Genomic DNA, 21,947 nt, shown 5'->3' with positions numbered 1-21,947 from the left:
TACAGATGGGACAACTTTAATTCCTGACTGATGCGCCGGATAATTGTCATCGATAAAGCTGGATGTACTTTGTGACCGTTATCGGCTGTCAACTTTATTTAGATCTGACTGCTATCAGCTTTCTGTCCCATCGATCTTAATTGTCCTTTCGTCTGGATGCATCCACCATGTTGCGGTGATTCTTCTTGGGTGAATATTTGCGAGTGCGATCAATGCAAAGTCTTGTAGTGAAGTTGCGCTCGACCGATGAATTCTTATGATCGCAATTTCTACAATGCGTTAACGCATATTCTGCATAAAAAAAAATACAAAAATCAATAGTTCCAATGCGCTGACGCATGCGACCACAATATTATAGATTTTATACTTAATTGACACAATTTTATTATTTTTCATCAACGCAATCCAACATTGTTTAATAACTTAGCACTATGATAACGTGCATTTATGCCCGTTATCAGTAGGTGACCTACGTACAGGTGGGGTAGGTGACCTACGTACAGTTGGGATGGGGGATATAGTGGCATCCTGGCCTGTCTGTGGAGTGGGAGACCTCGTGGCATCGTGGAACCTTTCATCGACTATAATAGAGACAAAATAGTTGACAATTGGCCTTTCATGTCTCTCACATCCGTCTCTAGGTTCGATACACGGGCATCCAAGCTCGATATTAAGCTGTCGATGCTCCGCAGGTAGGCATATACATCAGGTTCAATATTGGCTTCCTCCTTGTGGCCCGAATCCTCCAAGATAGAACACTCCTCCTCAAACTCAGGACGTACGTCACCAACCACCAGCACATTATGAAACATATCCTCATTGGGAGTGTAAGTAGGCTGGTGGATGTTTTGGTCCCCATCAGATTCTTCATCTCTCGCTCCACCTTTTGAATTACCCTCCTGTTCACCTTCCCCACCTTCTGAACCATTATTATCTGAACCACCGTCACTATGTAGACTGTCTCTTATACACATCTAGATGTGTATAAGAGACAGGGTTAGTGTACATTTAATTACCGAATAAACATACTGTGGCTACATAGATTACACTTATATTTTCAGACTAAAAAATGTCTCTCTCGAGTGTTTTGAATGACACCGAGTGGGAGCATGACCACTGTAATATACGAGGAATCGCTACCTTTCTCTTTCGAGTGGCAACGTTTCCTGCTATTGACGAAAGGATCTCGTACGTTCACACCTAAATCCAAACAACTCAAATTTATAACTATGTTAGTTTTAAACCAAAGATAAAGTTAGGTTAAGGAACATCTACCTGGAATGCTTGGGGAAATCCAGGAGCGAGTACTTCACAACATAATTTTTATTTCCCCCCACCTTCTCCTTGTATAGACCAACCTTGTCTTTAAGTGCGGTCTTCAGGGAGTCAATTGTCCTTTGACAAATGATTGTACCCCAATCAAGAGAGCTGTAGTAGTCTATGTCCTCAACATCGTCAAATAGGGTACGATCCACAACATTCTTTTGCTTGTTTTTACTCATCATTGCAACCTATGTATAGTATACTAGGGTAATTTTCACTGCATCATCATCATTTTCAAATACCAATTCTTTGTATTCTTCTTCAAACAAATGCAAGTGGAATGCGTCTAAGGCCAACCGACTACCAAAGTACTTGATAAAAAGTTCGCGTGAGGACTCCTCACTCCATCTAACTCGCATAGGAGACTGCCACAAACCAGTGATCAACAAAAAATCATCCTTCGAAAATGTGACGACCTTTCCTCTAACAAAGAAACTGATTGAATCCATTCCTGAGTTCTTCACTTTCCTCAATAACATATGGTGGATTAGAGGGCTGTTGAATACAAGTTCAATGTCTAGGAATCGACCAAAAACTGTTCTTTTAAACATCTCTAACTGCCTTTCGGTGAGCTTCTGCTTTACAATCTTGTTGGCATTGGCAACATGGGCCAGGCAAGTTACTTTCCCGAGAAACCTATCAACTTCACGAATTTTCAAAGATTTCGACATCTTAAATTATTTCTCCATTGTTCAATGAACATTCAATTTATCAGTTAACAGGTCCGTACTAAAGAATCACTAACAAAATATACTGTAAAAGTCTCGCTATCTCTCACTAATCTCGCAAATCTCGCTCTAGCACATCTAGCTCTCGCAAAACTCGTCCACTAACTTGTCATCTAACTATATCTTCTTCATCTTTAACCAATGCAGAACACATCGAAACCCAAAATAAAAGACCGATCAAACGAGACCAACCTAAACAGACGCAACACAACATGGAAGACAAAAATTAAATTCACTAACCCAGTAGAGAACTTCGATTACGACAGTGATGGTTTTGCAGAGCGAGATGAACGACACTTGCACGTACAACAATTTGTTTTCTCTAATTTTGAACGGAGTGGGACAACCGTTGAGTTTGAGCGCTATAGACTAAAGGGACATTTTTGTAATCTCATTCCGTGATGACGTAAGCAGAGGGTCAATTGACATTATTTTTTAAAAATTGGTCATTTGACATTTTGGACCCTAAAATTGGGTCATCCGTACAATTTTTCCTTTTTTTTGTTCTTTCTGGAACTCTGATTTATGGGTTTTTATTTTTTCTTTTCCTGGTTTGAATTTGGTTTTGTTAATAGGATTTGATTGGAGAGAAGGTACGCAGAAAGAGGGTTCCTCGGTGTTAACTGGTTCACCGATTTTTACATTTTGTATTTATTGGTACGTTCTCTCTTTCTCTCTTGGGATGGCTAGATGGGGTGAGTATTTTGTGATGTTGATTAAAATGATTCTCTAACTGGGGTCGTTGATTTTTGGGATTATGTTTGATTTATTGCTTGCGTTTTGTAGTTCTTTTTTATCAGTGACAACCCTTTTATTTAGGTGATTGAATTTGGAGTTAACACTTAACAGAAAAGCCTTTTGATTTATCTCATTTCTGGGTACTCTACAACAAATCTTTCCTTTTTGGTTTTTTCATTCTTAGTCTCTGATTGCCACTTTGATTGCTTAATAGGCTGATAGACCACCTGTTATATTCACATATGCAAGGAAGAGTACCAAAGGCAAAGGAAAGGAGTTGGTTATGCAAGAAGATGCTTCCTCCGGTGGCACCATGTAATTAATAATAGATTGGATATGGAAGTTAAGTAGTTATTAGTAATTGGATAAGGAAGTTATCAGTGAGTTATCTCGAGTTACTTTTATGTAGTTATTTCTGTATTTGTATAAGTAATTATAAATAATTGGTTCCTTTTTTGTAGTTAATCCGGGAAAAATGTTACCAGACTAAGCATGTCGAACACAAAGGAGAAGTACCCTTTATTATAGTCAATACCAAAGTCAAATATCAATACTTTGTGTTTCTTTCTTCTGGATTCTCCTAAGTTTTGTCTTGGAATGCAAATGAATTTGGTGACTGAAACTGACAAAGCTTCTTTATGGGGTCTAATTTATCTATATGCTTTGTGGTTATCCAATCTCATTTATTGTTTATAAAGTTTCGATAACATTTTAATTTTTTGTCAGATTTTCTTTTGTTTGTGTCTCAATTGGTTTAACTATACCGGCAAAGTTCCAACAATTGGTGTTATATTCAATCTAACCATTGAATATAAAGGGGTCGTAGAAGTTTTCTTCTATTTCATGTCTTTTAGATGGTACTTGCTCTATCTCTACAAGGAAAGTAAGGCAGCAAACTAAAGGTAATTTTTGCTTCAACGATTTCAACATTTACTCTGATTGATTCTTTGATGTTTTTGAGTTTATAAACTAAGGACTTTGCTTCTTAAATTTTAATCACATCCTTCGTTCAGTTGCTTGGGTTTATTATGCGTTGAGGTGAATCAAAAAGCTCCAGCTCCTGTCAAAGACAAATCATACAAGTAGAAACTGAGCACTCTTGTTATTTCTGTTTTCTGTAATAAACTGATATAAATGGAACAAAACCTCTATGATAAATAGTATGTAACAGAAAATACACTTAGAAGATAAAAAGTTTTGAGGGGGAGTTTGAGCGTTAATACTCATCTTTTGTGGAATCTAAAACCGTAATCTTGAAGGATGAATAACAGGCTTGAAGATCGTTTCTAGAGTGGATGTAGGTGAGGAATCACCAGACACTATACCTCCTTGAGTTTTCTTCCTCTTCTCTTTTCATTTATGAGATTGCATGTTGTTTTACCCATGATTGAAGTCAAGAATCTGAATTCAAACTCATAACCCTAAAAAGAAAGAAACGAAGAACAAAGAGCAATAGAGAGAGAGATCTGAAAAGAGGTATATCAAAAAGCTGTCACTTGATCCGAGAAGAAAGATAAACTGAAAGAAAATAATTACCATCTGACAAGAAAACGTGACAGCTCATCCATCATACAATTGGCATCTATTTTTTTCTTTTCTTAGATCAATCCATTAGAAGAGCTTTGGGCCTTACAGCATTTGATCCAAAAGCCCATTAACATTGTAAAAGTACAATGACCAAAATTGGACAATTTAAAGTAGAAGATGTAAAATTAAACCAACTTTAAAGTATATAAACCAAAATGATATTTTAACCTAAGATTAATCTCTTTTTCTTATATGTCCATGGGTCAAATATTGATTGGGCTATGTAGCTTTAATGTAGCTTTTATTTCACTCTTGCCTGATATAAACACTTTCTCATCTAACATTCATATATTTAGTGAAATTTGCAATCCTTAGTTTAGATGGTATCCTTCTAAGGTATATGTCGTAGATTGTGAAGTTATGTAGTTTATGAAATGGTCTCTGGATGTTTAAGTAGGTTGTACTCTTGGGCCTTGGCAACATGACATTGATGCTCTTAATATATATCTTAACTACATGATTTTTGTTTTTAAACTTTCATCTGAGTTTTTGAATTCTTCTTCCTACAGGTACTTAATATTCCAACAAAAATTAGCAAAGAGTACTGTTGAAATTATCACTCCTGTAGGCTTTGTAGGATTTTATGAAATAGAGATCATTGCGGATGTGGGCTTTGTTTTGTTCTGTATCCTAAATTCATAGGATGGGTATTTCTAGACGTTGCAATGAAAGAGTATGGTCAAAATGGCAGCATGCTTTTGTCTTGTTCTGTTTGTGTAGTATGGCATTTTCTTGTAGCCGTTAGGATGAAAAATTAGCACTACTAGTTTTCATCGACTGATTGTCATAATTTAAGTCATTAAATGTTGATCCGAGGAGGATTCTGATCGATTCCTCTTGTATTTGAATTCATTTATATGATGGATTAATGGATTTGATCAATGTGTAATAAATTAAAAGTTGATTTCTCTGGTTTTCATTGATTGTGTATTGTAATTTAAATCATTGAATGTTGTTTCAAAGAGGATTCTGATTAATTGATTTTGTGTTTGAATTCATGTGATAAGATTAATGGATCTCATCAATGTGTAATAAATTAAAGGTTGATTTTCAAGAGGATTTCTAGTTGATTTTCTTATCATGGATTCTTAATTGCAGTTCAAGTCTGAGGAGATCGCTAGTATAATGAAGGATTTTGATGAACCTCATCTTGCACCTATTGGATTACACTTAGGAATAAAGTATGTGGTAATCTAAAGAGAGCATGGATGGTCATCTGTGGAAAGAAGGTGATGTAAAATGGAAACATCATGAGAGAAATCTGCACGTTTTTGGATTAGTATTTTTTCATAAGCTTAATCGTGGAGATCTATAATTCATGTGAATTTTATGCCGAAATTGAAAGGTTTTCACATTTGTGATATATCTTAGTTTCGTGTAAATTTATTATCTTCTATCATTGACTTGTTGTACATTACTTCATCCTTTGAATGTCAGATCAAGTTTTAGACAATACCACACTTGGTGTTATTTTTCTCTTTTCCTCCAGAAAACTTGCATGCAGAGGTTTCTACTCTACCCCATTTCTAATTTGATTCTTATAGACGATAAATTTAGGGTTATGTATTTGTTGGTTTGAGTTATTGGGTGCTTTGAACTATTTATTTAGTCTGAAGTTCTGATTTATTGGGTGAAGATTAGTAAGTTTTTGGACTGTCATTTACCGTTTCTTATTTTTCTTTGGATGCGGGACACATCTTGTAAATTGAAGTGTTGGGTCTTTTTTAGTTGTTTCTACTCTAATCCCTTGTTACTTTTTCCTGTAGAAAAATGATTGAATGATTTTGAGTTGGTTTTTGTTGAAGCTTATTTTGGAGGTTTATTATAGGAGTGGTAAAAGATCAAGTGCTTAGCTAGGCTTTTGGATGTGAGGTTTAGTATTGTTGGAGGTTTAGTACAAGAGGAGTAAAAGAACTTGGAAATATGCATTTTCCCTTGAAACATCCTATTGCATATTCTCCTCCACCTTTTTATTTTATTTTATTTATTTTTATTTTTTAGTTTGTTTTGATCTTATACTTGGAATTTAGATTAGGGATTTATCCCTACATTTCGTGTAGGAACATGTAAGAGACCTAGTTAGAGATATAATAGAGTTATTAGTAGAATATTAGCATGGTTAATAGAATGACAAATTAGTAAATAGTTAATAGGTTGGTTAAGTCTTTTGGTTATAAATAGAGGAAGTGGGGTGGGAATATGGAGAATTTTATGTGAAGATTTCCTAATTGGGAATTTGGGAGAGTCTAGCCCTCTCGAAAGGCTAGGGCTTATCTTGTTACTTTGCTTATGAGTTATAGCATAATTCTATACATTTTCATATATTTCTATAATTGAATTGTCCTTGAGAATTTTATGTGAAGATTTCCTAATTGGGCATATCTCTATAGATTCAGATACAATGTATGATAGGCTACAGGAGGTGTTCGAGATCATGGAATCAATGCAACAAACATTGAAGGATTACCTGCAAGGATGTGAAGACAGAGAGAGAGAAAGAAGACTAGCAACCATCAAAGAAAAGAAGGAAAACATTTTTCGAAAATTATCCAGACGAGTTCGAAAAGTGGCTGGAAGAGAATATCCTACCCTAGGGCACTTCCAGAAAAATGAGGGGAAACGGATTGATTAGGCCAAGAAAAGGAAGGAGAAGCCCTCAATGAAAACTAGGGTAGAACAAGAATGGCGTGAAAAAAAGAACATCACGACAAACCTGTGTTCAGAGAGGCGAAGGAGTGTGCGGAAGAAGAAACGTGAGAAAATGAGATATCCGGCGAGCAAATGACCGGAAAACCGAGGACGTAGGCAGAAGAAAAAGCGGCGACGACCGAAGGGCTCCCTAACGATTGCACAAGTCGAAGATAGTGGGGGAACGACGAGATCAGAGGCGTTGAACATCAAAGACAAGGTCAAGCTATGGTGGTCGGATAAGGAGACATATAACAGGGGAGGCCGATGGCGAGAGGAAAAGGTTAGGATGCTTTACGGCGGAGTTGAACGACCATCTGAACTACCGGACATCGATGGTTATTAGCGTATGATAGAATGGTTGAGACGGCGTTGCTTGAGACGACAGAAGGAGGCATGCAGTTAAAGATGAAGAAGACGGCCATAATGGAGGAAGGTAGGGATAAAATTCATGAAAAAAAAAACAATGACGTGACAAAAGATGGTAGGAAAGTGGGAATTTGAGGCAAAATTAACTAACCTTAATTACGTGGATAGGGCTGCAATTTTTCGAATGGGCTTGAGTTTATTTCAAATACAATTGAGGCCCGTTATTTTGGTCCGATCTCAACTGAGGAAGTAGAATTTAAATTGAGGAACCAAGAGAGAAGAGAATCGTATGGGGAGCCATTGAAGGGACACAGTGATAGCAGGATTCTAGGCTTAATAATGGGCTGGTCTGGCTTGGGCTATTTATCTGTTTACTATGACCACATATATTGTGAGAAAAAGAAAGGTGAATCGAACATAGAGGAATCAGAGGAGAATATTCATGAAGAAGATGGAGAGAAGCGGTAAGGACTTGGTGGAATTCGAAACACCGATCTAAGTTTTGTGTGCTAGTGAGCTTTAAGTCCTTAAACCACAAAAGAAAACGCATAAATAGGGGAGTCAAGGAACAAAAAGGTTGGCCAAAGGTAAGAAAAAGGAGGCGACGGCGGCAAAAACGATACCGACGGTGGAAATTTCACAAGAAAGAAGAAGAAGAAGTTGAAGGGAAAAATGAAAAAAAAAAAAAAACAACGCTCAACGAAAAGCTTAGCCAGTGACAAAGAATCGTATGGCCTAGGACAATGAAGAAGTTGTTGAAAGAAGCTACAGAGGACGATGGGTGGAGGTGTGGAGGAAGACACCGGCAATTACTTGGGCGTCGTGACGTGACCGGCGGTAGAGGAAACGTTGAGAGGAAGAAAAAGAAACGAGGGAGAAAAGAAAGTATACCAGCAGCCTTGTTGTGGGAAAATGGAAATGGAGGCGAAGGTAGAAATAAGTCGCGACGGTGGAAAGAGACAGATTCAGTCATCGGCGACTAGAGGAAGATGAAGATTTTGCATACCTTGTTAATGGCAAGGGATAGTGGACGATAATGGAGGGAGATAATAACTTAAAAAAGTTGCAATTTTCGTGAAGAGGAAGGCAAAATATTCTCTACCCACGTAAGTGCCAGGTGGTGGGACCAGGAATTAGAAAAAGTTAATATGGTAATTCTTAGTTATTTAATGGGCTGTATTTGCATAAAAGGCCCAAATTGTCTTAAAGGAACTTGGTTCATATGGAGAAGTTGGGGCCTAGATTTTGTGGAAAGGTTGGGGTTGCATTAAATGGTTGGAAAAACAAATTGAGGCCCATTTGTTAAAGTGGCAGAAAAGGTACTTGAATATGGGCTGGAACTATCTAAAGCGCATTGGGATTTTGGAGGTAGATGATGTATGGGCGAGGAAGTTGGAATGGGGTTTAGAGCAGCAAGTGGATTATGAGCCTAGCCCATTTGGGAAGATCTTCAAATTGAAACACACCTATAAATGGTGTGGAGATGGGCCCGTAGAAAAAGATAGCCATGAACCGGTTGTTGGAAAATCGTTACAGAAGAAAATTGGGTTAGTTTATGGGCTAAATCTAAGTGAAATTATTGAAACCCAATTGCTGCCCAAAAAACTGGAAAATGAAAAAAGAAAAAGAAAAAAAAATAGGGGTAATAAGGCGGAATGCAGAATGCGAGCAGCATCGAAGACACGAACAAGGCAGAAAGTATTGCAAAGGAGTTATCAGGACAACAAAAAAAAAATCGTCCAATCCCAAATGAAGTGCCTATAGGTGAGGTCAGCCGTTGAAGGATGTGCACCAAACAGATTGAGATGATAGTTGGGTTAGAGTTGCATGAAGAAGCCCAATTTTCTTATTTCTACAAGTCTGCAAGGGATTTTAAAGTAAACTTTTGTGTAGTCTGTTTTGGCATGAGGTGATGGATAATTTTTTGATATAAGGTTTTTAATGGGATTATCCAACCCATACCTTGAGGACAATGTGTGTTTTTAAGGGGTAAGTAGTGTAAGAGACCTAGTTAGAGATATAATAGAGTTATTAATAGAATATTAGTATGGTTAATAAAATGGCAAATTAGTAAATAGTTAATAGATTGGTTAGGTCTTTTGGTTATAAATAGAGGAAGTGAGATGGGAATAAGGGTATGAAGAATTTTATGTGAAAATTTCCTAATTGGAAATTTGGGAGAGTCTAGCCCTCTCGAAAGGCTAGGGTTTATCTTGTTACTTTGCTTATGAGTTATAGCATAATTCAATACATTTTCCTATATTTCTATAATTGAATTGTCCTTGAGTTTGTTCTGTATTCTTAAGTATTGTTCTTGTTAGGAGAGGGTCCTAACAGAACACTTGCATAATTGGTGCATTTTTCTAGAAACAAGAAAATGTCGAATAATGATGAAGTTCAGTTTTCCGTAAAAGCTAGTGGAAGAGTGATTTCCTTCATGGTATTTACACTTGCACGTGATCTATTTTCATCACAAACTTGTTTTTATCATGGAAACCTATAAAAGTAGATTTACATTTATATTTTAACAAATTATGTTCATTCAAACATATGAATAATTGTTTTCAACTTCTTCACATGTAGTGTCCCCGCCTATTAGATTTGGTAGGATGCGGGTACTATGTACAAAAGTATATACACACAATAGTGCATAATCCTACTACTCCCATTACTAACCTCGTATGTAAATTATTTATTTTTTATATACTAGCTTTAATTTAATAAATGAGGTAAACTTATGTTGAGTTTATTTTTTTATTTTTTATTTTTTTTTATTTTTATTTTTTATTTTTTTGCCTTTTGTAGTTCAATACAAAAAGTGCATATACCCAAGGAGAGATTGACCTAATTCGAACACAATAGTCAAGTTTTGTTGGTCGATTTGTTTAAGGATGTACTTACTGTTTTTTTTTTTTTTTTTTTGTCTCAATAGAATGTAAATCCTAGCTTAGACTGAATCTTGATGAGTTTTCAGTAAAATATGCAAGTTTAGAATGAATCTGAAGTACTAATCGTTGGAATTATTATCTAACCATCATCTTTTTATTGGAAGATTTATGTATAATTTTTTTGTTTATAGGTATTTAGTATAAGTACTCATGGAAATACTAATTGATATTTGTAAAAGGGAGAAATGATTGTTAATATATATTACAGAAGTGTTTGATATTTAGGCGGGTGGTTCCGTATAAGTGTTAAATATGATCATTTTAATTATTGTTCTATGGAAGTGTGTTATCAATATACAAATGTTGGTTAGTGTGTTTGTTCATATTTGATAAGTACTTATGAAATGGATTGGAAGTACTACTTGTTGTTTGTTGATAAATTATTAGAGAAGTGTGCTACATTGCATGTAACTTTGCATTTAGTTTTGTGGTAGAGTATATTGTTGTGTCTATTGTTATATTTTAGGTTTGGGTTATGTGTATTTATAGGTGGAAGAGAAATATTATTGGCTTTCCATGTAGAATATAACAAACATGCATTACAATAAACAATTTTTTATATATTTTTTAATAAAATAAGATGACGGACATTTTCTGACCCAACACAAGACATATAATGTTGATTTTTAACTTTTTGACCGATATTAAAAATGGATTGGATAATTTAAAAAATGAGACATAAAAAAGGGACAATTATTGAAAAAATTTGGTAAAAAAACCGACATTTAAAATGACATACAATGTCAATTTTAAACCGACATTGAAGATGGTGTACAATGTCGATTTTCAACCGATATTAAGGATAATTGGTACTGAAATTTTGGTCAGTTATAATGTCGGTTTAAAACCGACATTAAAGACCTTTTATAACACGATCTTCACTATCGGTTTTCAACCGACTTTAAAACCTTTAACGTTAGTTTTAAACCGACATTCAAGTCCAAATTCTTGTAGTGAAAAATACCTCTACATCTTCAAAAGTTGCATCAGTGCCCTTTATCTTAAAGAAAACAAAAAATTTAGAACCCCCCTTACGGTTTATTTACACCATCAACTTCCTTATTCTATTTCCTCTTTATTTCCTACTTCAATCTATGACCCAACGCTTCTCTATTTTCTCTAGCTTTCTTCTCCTCTTACTATGTTCTTGTTAACCATTTAACTTTTGTTGTCTTATTAAAAAATTACCCCATCCGGCTAAGGTATATAGAATATAATAAAAAGAAAGAGAGTAATGAAAAAGTACCAAGAGAATCCTAGGATTTATATGGTTTTAACAAGGTTGTACGATAGGAGTTGAGTGTGGCAATTAGTATATATTGACAACAAGGGTATTTTAGAATTTTTAATATATAATAACAATTAGTATATTAATATATTAATGGTTTGTGTTCGTATACTAACAACAAGGGTATTTTAGAATATTTTTTTTTAAAAAAATTAAGGGTATGTTTGAAAACTTTTGAAAGTTTAGGATATCTTTTAAACAGAACACTAACAGTTTTCATCTAAAACTAATGGTAAGGTAATTTTAAACTTTACGTAAAAATTTAAGGGTATTTTGAAATTTTTGAAAGTTCAAGGGTATAATTTTTACACAAAGTATAAAGTTTGGGGTATTTTGTGTACTCTAGCCTATATAAATATGTGTTTGTCCTAATTACATTCGTAGTAAACCTTGTATATATTTGGAATAACATTTTATATATTTGAAATAAATCTCCTATATATATAAAAACAAAATAGAGATGAAAACAAAAGATTGTAATCATAATTCTGCATTAAATGCAATCTATCGAAAATTGGAGATCATGAATTTCAAGTCAAATTTGAAATCGGTAAAAAATGAATTAATTGATTAGACAAATTTTTGGAAAAAATATCCTTCAAAAATAAAAATTCCTGAAATCAAAGGGAATGATACATGAGCTAAATTTAATAGCCAGTTTGAAAAGTCAAAAATTGGATCGATGAGAATGAAAAGCAAAATAGTAGCATAAGTTTTCAAAAAATAAAATGAAGAGGTTAATTTTGTCCAAAATTTTAGGTAAAATCCCTTAATCAAATCATTCAAATTTTAGGATATTTATGAAATAAGTATGGAGGAGATTTTAACCACATGAAAATCTCAAAGAAAGAATGTGATGTGAAATTAATAACAATCCATTTTAATTAATTACTATGACATGAAAAATGAATTATACATAAAAACATGTCAATTCAAACCAAAAGCTTAAGTTGATGGATGGAGATAAATTTAATAATATATCATCTAATAAATAACTAAGGTGAAAGATAACGATGAGAAGGGTGGACGATAACAAGAGCAGATCATAAGGGTTTATTTATCGGAGCATTGTCATCTTACTTATTTACTCTTTGCTGACAACATTCAAATCTTCATGGAAGATAACGATGAGTATTATATGAATGTTTTGAACATTATTAAGACATTTCAATTGGCAACGGGCCTTTCAATTTAGAAAAATCTACAACATCGGCCATTATTGTGAATAGATATCGTGCTGAAATTGTGGCGAAAAGATGGGGTATAAAGCACCAATTCTTACCGATCAATTATTTATGGAGCACCGTAGGGTGGTAAGCCACAAACTACTTCCTTTTGGGATAATATGTCTGAAAAAATTCAAAAGAAGATGAGTAATTGTTAATATTCTTATATATCCAAAGGGGTAGACTCACCCTCGTACAATCTACACTTACAAGTCTACCGACATACATGCTATCTGTTTTCAAAACTCCTAAATATGTATACAAAAATATTGAGAAACATTGGAGAAAATTTCTTGGAAGATTAACAATGGAAAAAATACATCTTTTTGGAAAGGTTGCTGGAACATTAAATTTCCTTTGTCTAAGGCTCTGTCCCGGCTTTTTTCTCTATCTAGAATCCCAAATATCTCTATTAAGGAGGCGTGGAATGAAGAGATCATGGATTGGGATTTTCAACCTAGAAGACTGCTTTGGGAGAGTGAGATTAAGCAGTGGAACAATTTAAATATACACCTAAATGCTCATTGTGCTAAAAATGGATTGGATAGGCCCATATGGAAGTTAAGCAACAATGGTGTCTTCAAGGTATCAACTATCAAGGAGGCTATGTCCACACAAAACAACAAAAAAACAACTCTCTGATGTGCTCAAACATGTATAAGAATTTTTGGAAGGCCAACATTTCCAAAAAAATGTAAGTTTTTCATTTGGACTCTCCCATCAAAGAATAGACACTGAAAGTGTTGCATAAAAAATAAACTTCCAAAGCATGTGTTTAATCCAAATTGGTGTCCTGAAACCATGGAGCACATCTTTATTCATTGCAATTTGGCTTCTACCCTCTGGACATTGATGAATAATCTGTTGGGTTGCTACAAAAATTATAACTCTATCCAGAGCCATGTGAAGGCCTCTGTACGATCAGAAAGGATTCCAGAAAAGGGATCATCTTCTTTAACACAGCAACGATGGTCTTATTGAGTATTTGGAATGAGCGAAACATTTGCACTTTCAAAGACTTTAACGAAAGCACCACTAGCCTTTGGAAGATGTCTACTACTCTCCATTGGATTGCTCGTCTCATAGAAACGAGCTCTTCAAAGATTATTGACCTTCAACCATTACCTAAATCTTCAGACTTTTTTTGTAACTTTTGATTTTTGCTATGTCGCCCCTGCTTATCTCTAGCCCTCCTTGAACTTCTTGTTTTCCCTCCTTTGTGTGATATATCTTTGATTGGGAGATGATGAGGGTGCTAAAAATGTTTCCATCTAGTAGAGATATTTCTTGATGCACCTACTGACCCATGGTATCCTTTTCTAAATAACAAATAACTATCAAATAACTATGGTGAATTGGTTTAAATCTCTATGACTAATCTTTTTCCCCTTCTAAATTCCTGTTATTAGTGTTAGTCAGGCAAAGAAAAAAAAAATTAAATTTAGGTTATAGTCAAATCTTAGACAAAATTAGTTTTTAAAATTATGCATTATATTTGGTTATTGATTCGATATGAAATATATTTAGTTCACCTTTTTATCTATGAGTACAGGAGTTCACATTATAAAAAAATAACTAGAAAATCTCAAGAGGGGAGTGGGATGAACATACTTTTCATGGGATATATTCTAGCTTTAGAATTTTAGGACAGGTTTGAATTCCACCTTTTAAAAAAGTGGATAATTAGAGCAAGTTTGAAAGTGATTTTAAAATGGTTAAAATTATTGTTATTTTTAAAATTATGAAAAATGATTCAAATCCAATTTTATTGAAATGAAAATTACATTTAAAAGTGAACAATTAAATATTCAATTAATTTTTGAGGGATTAAAGACGTGTTTTAGAGTTGATTTTGAGGTTGACAAAAGAATCACTCTCAAGCCTACAATTTATATTCAAGTACGTGATAAACGTTCACGTTGGAAGATACTCTTGTCATTCTGATCCACCTCAAACAAAGTTTGAGAAGAAGGATTCTATCAACAAATCTCATCTGTGTGAGCTCATGAATAACAGAATTTTCTAAAGGTAGAGAAACCAAACTCTCACCTATGGGAAGAGATTATCTATCTTGCTGCTAAACGGTGTGTGAAATCTCATCTTTTTTGTAATTATAATGTATCTACTATTTCGCTAAATTGGAAGGCATTTTTATGGCCTCTTTCTTTTATACTACTTGCTTCGATCGAGCTCTTCTCTAGATTGTCCCGTGTACCATTCACTTTTGATCAATATAGATCTCTTGGTTTTGAAATATGATAATGGTGCTATAGATGTATGAATCTAGTTAAGATATCTTGATGCATTTGTACTAATCCACCGACTCCTAGTATTCCTTTAAAGTAAAAAAAAAAAAGAGAAGTATGTGAGAAACGTAACTTATATAAAAGAGTAACGTAGCACTTACACACAAACAAACAAATAAATAAATAATTCAAAAAAGAAATATGGAGAATTTGTCACATGGAAAATTATGATTGGAAATTTTGGTGGCTCAGGATGCAAAAAGATAGGTGCTGCTTGCGATGCTTTAGTTCCTGTACTCTCAAATATCCAATTTTAGTCTATGTACTTTTAATTAATCTTAAATTTAGCCTCTCATGAAGCATTTAAAGTGAGGGAATTGAGATGAGAATGGGTAAGAGATACACATTTTCTTGTTTGGTACAAGTTTTGAAGCTTTATACCATGGATGATACACATCCAAAAGTGTGGATTTTTTTATGCCCATCTCTCCCTTTTTAATATATGAATGTATTTTTTAATTTATATTATTAAGATTAATTAATATATGAATATTAAATTTATGATTTAAAAATTTATATTAAATTTTAAATTTTAATATTTGAATTTAACTACTCCAGATTCATAAATTAATTAATTAGTTATATAATAAAGTAAAGAACTAATGCATTAATATTATTAATTTCTTAATAAAATATATATGTTGTTAATTAATTATCATTATGATTAATATTTTATGAGATTATTTTTTAATAATTATTATTAATATATCATTGATTAATTATAATTCATTGTTACAAAATATTCTCTTTATTTTTAAACTGATTTTGATTGTTTTATTAATTAATACATCATATTTATATAAATTCATCAAATTGATACATCAAATTATGTAATCAAGTAACTTTAGTTATAGATTTCTCATTTTACAAAAATTTGAAATTAATAATTTAATTAATATTATTATTTGATAGTTAAATAATTAATTTTGCTCAAAATTTTGAATTGAATTTATTGTTTACCAATTCATCTATCAAAATTATATAGAGGTGTGCATGATTAATTTTATAAATAAAATAAAAAGTTAATTTGTTACCTAATATTTTGATGACATTCCCATATACAATCAAATATAGTCATCATTGATTTACAACAATCTTATTTCAAGACTTCCTATTCTCAGGCATACTTAATTCCTAGACATATTTAAAATATTAAACCAAACAACCCATCAAAGTTAATTTTTTTATTGAAATTGGTTAATAATAAAAATAATGTTTATGCAAAGAAACACAATATGTGAATATGTTTTCAAAGTTTATAGTGAAAATGTTAATAAAAAATAAAAAGTTTCCATACCCCCTTGAGGCTTAACTCTTTCTCCTAGTAGGAGGCGTGAAGAGAGCAAATACTACCCTTTTGTGATACTTCCTATCCGCATTCACCTGCTTTACCCAAAAACTTTTAAAACTAAGTAACAACTTAACCAAAAATCTTATTCTATTACAACAAAGTTTAATGTCTATACAACTTATTTTACAAATTCCAAACTCCCAAAATCCTTTAAAAAAAACTAAGACCAAAATCAACCCTATAGAGTAGTTGACCTCGACTTCGTGTGGCACTCGGAACTCTTTCGCTACCCGCAAAAGGGGGAGAAGAGGAGGGAGGAACAAAAACAAAAAGAATGAGCTAAGAAGCCTAATGAGAGACATTTTAATATAAACTTAGGCTTTTCCTTTCAAACCATTTTTTAAAGAAAATTACCACAACAAAACAATTGAATACCCAAATTAATTCCAAAATATAAACATAGTGGAACAACCCTTGAAATCAATGTAAATGCAATGATCCAATATTTCCATTGTAAAATCCCCATAAATTCATCCCAAATTCCGAACAACAATCCTTGTACCCAATACAACTCGTGTCTTATGTACACATATTGACAACATCCCGTTAGATGTGTTCGAAACACAATAACACAAACAGGGTACATTATATAGTGGTTGAAATAAATTTTCATCAACCACAATAAATTATAGGTTCTACTACCAAATCCAGAGATTTTAATCCTAACCATTATTTCTATAGAAATTATATAGAGATAGTAAATAATTCTATTATAAAACTTACTTTCATGCAAACCACAGATAAAATATATTTATCTAAATCCAGAGTTCAACCACTAGAAATGTACATAAACTAATCATGGTAGGTTTTCAAACCATACTATACTAATATATTAATCAAAGTAATGAAAGTAAACTACTCACAATTCACCGGCAAGGATTTCTCGACCTCCAAGTCTTCCTAGACTCAACCCGGATCCCCAACTCCTCCAATTTTCAACTTTCCATAAATTATTCTAACATTAGCTTAGAAACCATATTTATTTTATTTAGAACTAAAATATCCTTAAAGTACCTCATTGGCTACAAACTTTACTCACCAACTGAAAATTAGTGATAAACTTGATGTTTGGCACCTAATAGGTAGCACTTATGGCCGAGCATGCGATTCGGCGGGCCGATGGGCGTGAGGTGCTGATTGCACGTATAGGACAGCAAGTGGGCAGGTCCATATGCAGGCAGCCTAATGGCATGCGACGGACAATGCACGCGAGGCAGGTTGCCTAAGTATAGGGCGCGCGACAAACACAGGTTAGGTGGGCATGTGGTACGTGATGCGTTAGGCGAGTTTGGATGATGCGTGCACAACGTGAGCAATGAGGCAGGGCTTGTGTCCAGGAATGGGCAAGGATACGCACACAGCAGTGTGCGTTGGGCAACCCCCCTCTGCATCAACCTGACCTTCACTTCTTATCAAAATTTCCCAACCCTCTCAGCCTCTAATCTTTATGGCAGTCTGGGGATCTCTTCTACACTCAATTCTCTTTAATTTGGCTTAAGGAAATCTATTTTTACCCCAGTGAAATGGAAGAACCAAGCTCCCACCTTTCCTTTATTTATACTTGCCCAAAGCCCACCTCCAAGCGCCAGCTCCTCCTTTCCCTCATGTCTATATGTTCTCAGCATGCATAGTCCAGCATACAACTCTACCTTGAGGTGTCTTCACCAATTTTTTCCTACTTCAAATACAACCACGTCCACCTTAGAGTTAGTCAAATTTCCTCTAATTTAGCCCCCTTTACTTCCAACTGTCAACCTAACATTCTTCTCCAAGCAACCATCATGTGTTCATCCTTCACGCTCCCCTTCCATGCATTGACATACTTTCAACTTCCAATCCTCCTCGGTCTTTGTCCTTCAAATGCATGGTTTAGCTTTGTCCTAACCTCCGTAGACTTCTTATTGTCTTAAATGTCAAATGGTGTTGGTGCCCCTTTATGCGTCCAAGTTATCATTTCCTCCAAGTGGGAGTTTGCAACCAATGTTGCACCTAGAATAGACATTCAAAGTTGGCTTCATTGGCCATGCGTCAAAGATGTTCTTTATGCATCTTCTCTTTCTCTTTAGAGTATCCATCCGAGGCTACATCTTTGTGCTTGAATGGAACTCCTTCCTAAATTATATGTCCAATATGAGGTTTTGCTCTCCTTAAGTTATGCATCCAACACCAAGGTGCCTCCAAAAGATGTTCCCTCCTTAAGTTGTATTTCAAATAGCCTTCCCTTAGTTATATTACTCAACACTATCTCACTTCTTAAGACATTCCATGCTAACCTCCTCAAAGCTTGCGCCCAAGATACCCATTAATGATAATGTAGCAAGCTTCCCTAGTCATGACTTGTTGTACACAAACCCTAAGTAGATACTCCTCAAGATTGACGCAGAATTTTGTTCAAACCTCATTCCAATGCACGTTACTGTAGAAAAATAACAAGGAATTTAAGTGGGCTTATTGGGTTTTTTGGTAAAATTAAAGGTACAGTGGCATTATTGTAATTATGGGCAAATGACAATTTTGTATATAAACCCACCTTCTTCTTTAGGGCTGAAAAATCGTGAGCTCAAAAAAAGAAAAAGGAGAGGCAGCCGCATTTTTTTGAAGTGGACGCACGCAGATGTCAGGGTGGTGGCAGTCATACTTCCGGCGAGTTCGATAGACGTGTGGCGGTAGGAGATCACGTCCGATTGTAGGCAGAAGCGGTGGTTCCAACGATGGACGTTTGCATCCGACGAGGCGACGATTCGATTTTCGCCGTGTAGGCTGGGAGTCTAGCGTGGGTATCTTCCGACGTCGGTCTGGCATGGTTTTCCGTTCTTGTCTGGCGGCGAAAATTGTGTTTCGACGTGGAGTAGGTTGTGTCTGACGGTGAGGCTGCAAGTGTGTTTGCCGGTCAGAGGCGGGCGACAATGCACTCAACTTGGGCTGTTTTTCAGCAGGTTGTTCTCGGTTTTAGAGACGACATCGTGTGCGGATCTCTTGCTATCAGTGGATATAAAAATTACAGATTGGTGATTATTGTTGATTATCTGTAATTGTAAATTTCTCATTGCTCGTAATAAAATTGATTCAAGTTGGTTCTCAAAGTGGATGTAGACCAAATTGGTCGAACCACTATATATCTTGGTGTTCGTTCTTTATTACTTTTGATTTATTCTGCTGATTGCTTGCGTTCTATTTGGCCATCTAAGTTAGGTTCAAAATTCTCACAAGTGGTATCAATGCTCCATTCGATCTAAGGAGGGTGTGTGGTAGTGTGCTGGCATATTCTTTGTTCAGGATAATTTGTTGGAATTAATTTGACAAATGGCTTCGGTGTCTACACAGTTCGAAATTGTTAAATTTGATGGGAAAGGTGATTTCGGGTTATGAAGAAAAAAGTTTAGAGCTATTTTGATATAAAAAAAAAAGGTAGCCAAAATCTTAGACGAAAATAACGTTCTGCCAACAATCACAGAAGCTGAAAAAAAGGATATGGATGAGATGGCCTATTTGACGATAATTCTATATCTGTCAGATAGAGTGCTTAGGCTAGTAGATGAGGCCACTATTACAGTGGAGTTATGGAAGAAATTAGAAAGTCTTTATTTGACTAAGTCCTTGCCAAATAAATAATATCTAAAAGAGAAATTTTTTGGATATAGGATAAACTCTAGTAAATGCTTAGAAGAGAACTTAGATAAATTCCAGAAGATTATAGTTGATCTTAATAACATCGGTGAAAAGATGTCGGATGAAAATCAAGCAGTTATTCTTCTAAATTCATTGTCTGAATCGTATCGAGAAATTAAGGTAGCTATTAAATATGGACGAGATTCATTGTCCATGGATATAGTGTTGGATATCTTGAGAGCGAGAAACCTCGAGATTAAAAAGGAACGCAAGGATGGAAAGTTACTCATGACCAGAGGTAGAAGTGAGAAAAAAAAAACAGAAAAGGAAAAGAGTCGAGATCCAGGTCAAAATCAAAGGGGAAAGTCAGAAAGTGTTTCCTATATCATAAAGAAGGATACTTTAAGAAAAATTGCCCTTTGAATAAGAGCAAGGAAGCATCAAGCAGCAAACATACAGAGGAATCTAGTGCAGCAAATGTTACTGATGGGTATAATTCAACAGAGGTCTTGATAGTGTCCAGTAGAGATATTCAGGATGCTTGGATTATGGATTCAGGGTGCACATTTCACATGACTCCTAATCGAGATTTCTTGATTGACTTTCAGAAAAATAATGGGGGATCAGTTTTGTTTGGTGATAATCGTGCTTGTGATGTAAAAGAAATTGGGTCAGTTCGAATTGCGACACATAATGGAATGATTAGAATTCTTACTAATGTAAGGTATGTTCCAGAACTCAAACGAAATCTAATTTCTCTGGGAAAATTAGATAGAGCAAGTTATTCCTATAAATCCGAGAATGGAGTTCGGAAGGTTATCAAGGGCTCTTTGGTTAAGCTGAAGGGGACCTTGAGGAATGGCCTTTATGTGTTGGAGGGCACTGCAGTTTTAGGTAGTGTTGCTATTGCATCTAGTAAAGAAATAGATAAGTCTATGTTATGGCATACAGACTAGCTCATGTGAGTGAAAGAGGTCTTCAAGCTCTTTCACAACAAGGTTTGCTTGGAGAAGTTAAAGACATTGAACTCCCATTTTGTGAACCTTTCATAATGGAAAAGTCTATCAGAGTGAAGTTTAGGAAAGGGAAACATTCTACCAAAGGAATTTTAGATTATGTTCATTCAGATTTGTGAGGTCCTACAAAGGTACCTTCTATGGGTGGTTCGAGATACTTCATATCAATCATCGATGATTTTTCAAAGAAGATGTGGATGTATCCATTGAAACAGAAGGATGAAGCTTTTGGGAAATTTCTTGAATGGAAAAAGCAGGTTGGAAACCAAACAGGCAGGAAGATAAATATCTGAGGACAGACAACGATTTAGAATTTATGAATCACAAATTTGGTAAATTTTTCTAATCTGAGGGAATTACGAGGAATTTCACTATTATGTACACTCCACGACAGAATGGTTTAGCTGAGAGGTTTAACAGAACAATTATAGAGGGAGATGCCTTTTGACAAATGCTTCATTACCCTTGAAGTTTTGGAGGGAAGCTGCCCAAACAGCCTGTTATCTCATTAATAAGAGTTCGTCTTCCACTTTAGGCCTAAAGGCTCCTCAAGAGATATGGACAGGAAAAGCTCCAAGTTTGGATCATCTCAGAGTATTTGGATGTTCAGCTTATGTTCATGTTAAGGAAGGGAAGCTAAATAAGAGGGCATTGAAATGTATGTTTATTTGCTATACTTAGGGTGTTAAAGGACATAAACTTTGGTGCTTTGAAGAGAGCATAAATAAATGTATTATCAGTAGAGATGTGATCTTTAACGAAGCAGAGAT

The 21,947-nt window shown here is 34.7% G+C and overlaps 1 long non-coding RNA gene across 1 annotated transcript; it reads right to left on the bottom strand.

The window, feature by feature from the left end:
- Positions 1 to 1,036: 1,036 nt before the first annotated feature.
- LOC120075328 lies at positions 1,037 to 3,009 on the bottom strand. Its single transcript, XR_005481297.1, has 3 exons — positions 2,292 to 3,009; positions 1,276 to 1,966; positions 1,037 to 1,200 (listed from the first exon to the last, which is right to left on the bottom strand). It is a non-coding gene; the product is annotated as an uncharacterized LOC120075328 (long non-coding RNA).
- Between the last annotated feature and the right edge of the window lie 18,938 nt (positions 3,010 to 21,947).

Source organism: Benincasa hispida, chromosome 4 (assembly GCF_009727055.1).
Source record: "Benincasa hispida cultivar B227 chromosome 4, ASM972705v1, whole genome shotgun sequence".
Taxonomy (NCBI): Eukaryota; Viridiplantae; Streptophyta; class Magnoliopsida; order Cucurbitales; family Cucurbitaceae; genus Benincasa; species Benincasa hispida.
Note: the sequence above shows the minus strand (reverse complement) of the source record. Positions and strands in the feature narration are given on the sequence as shown.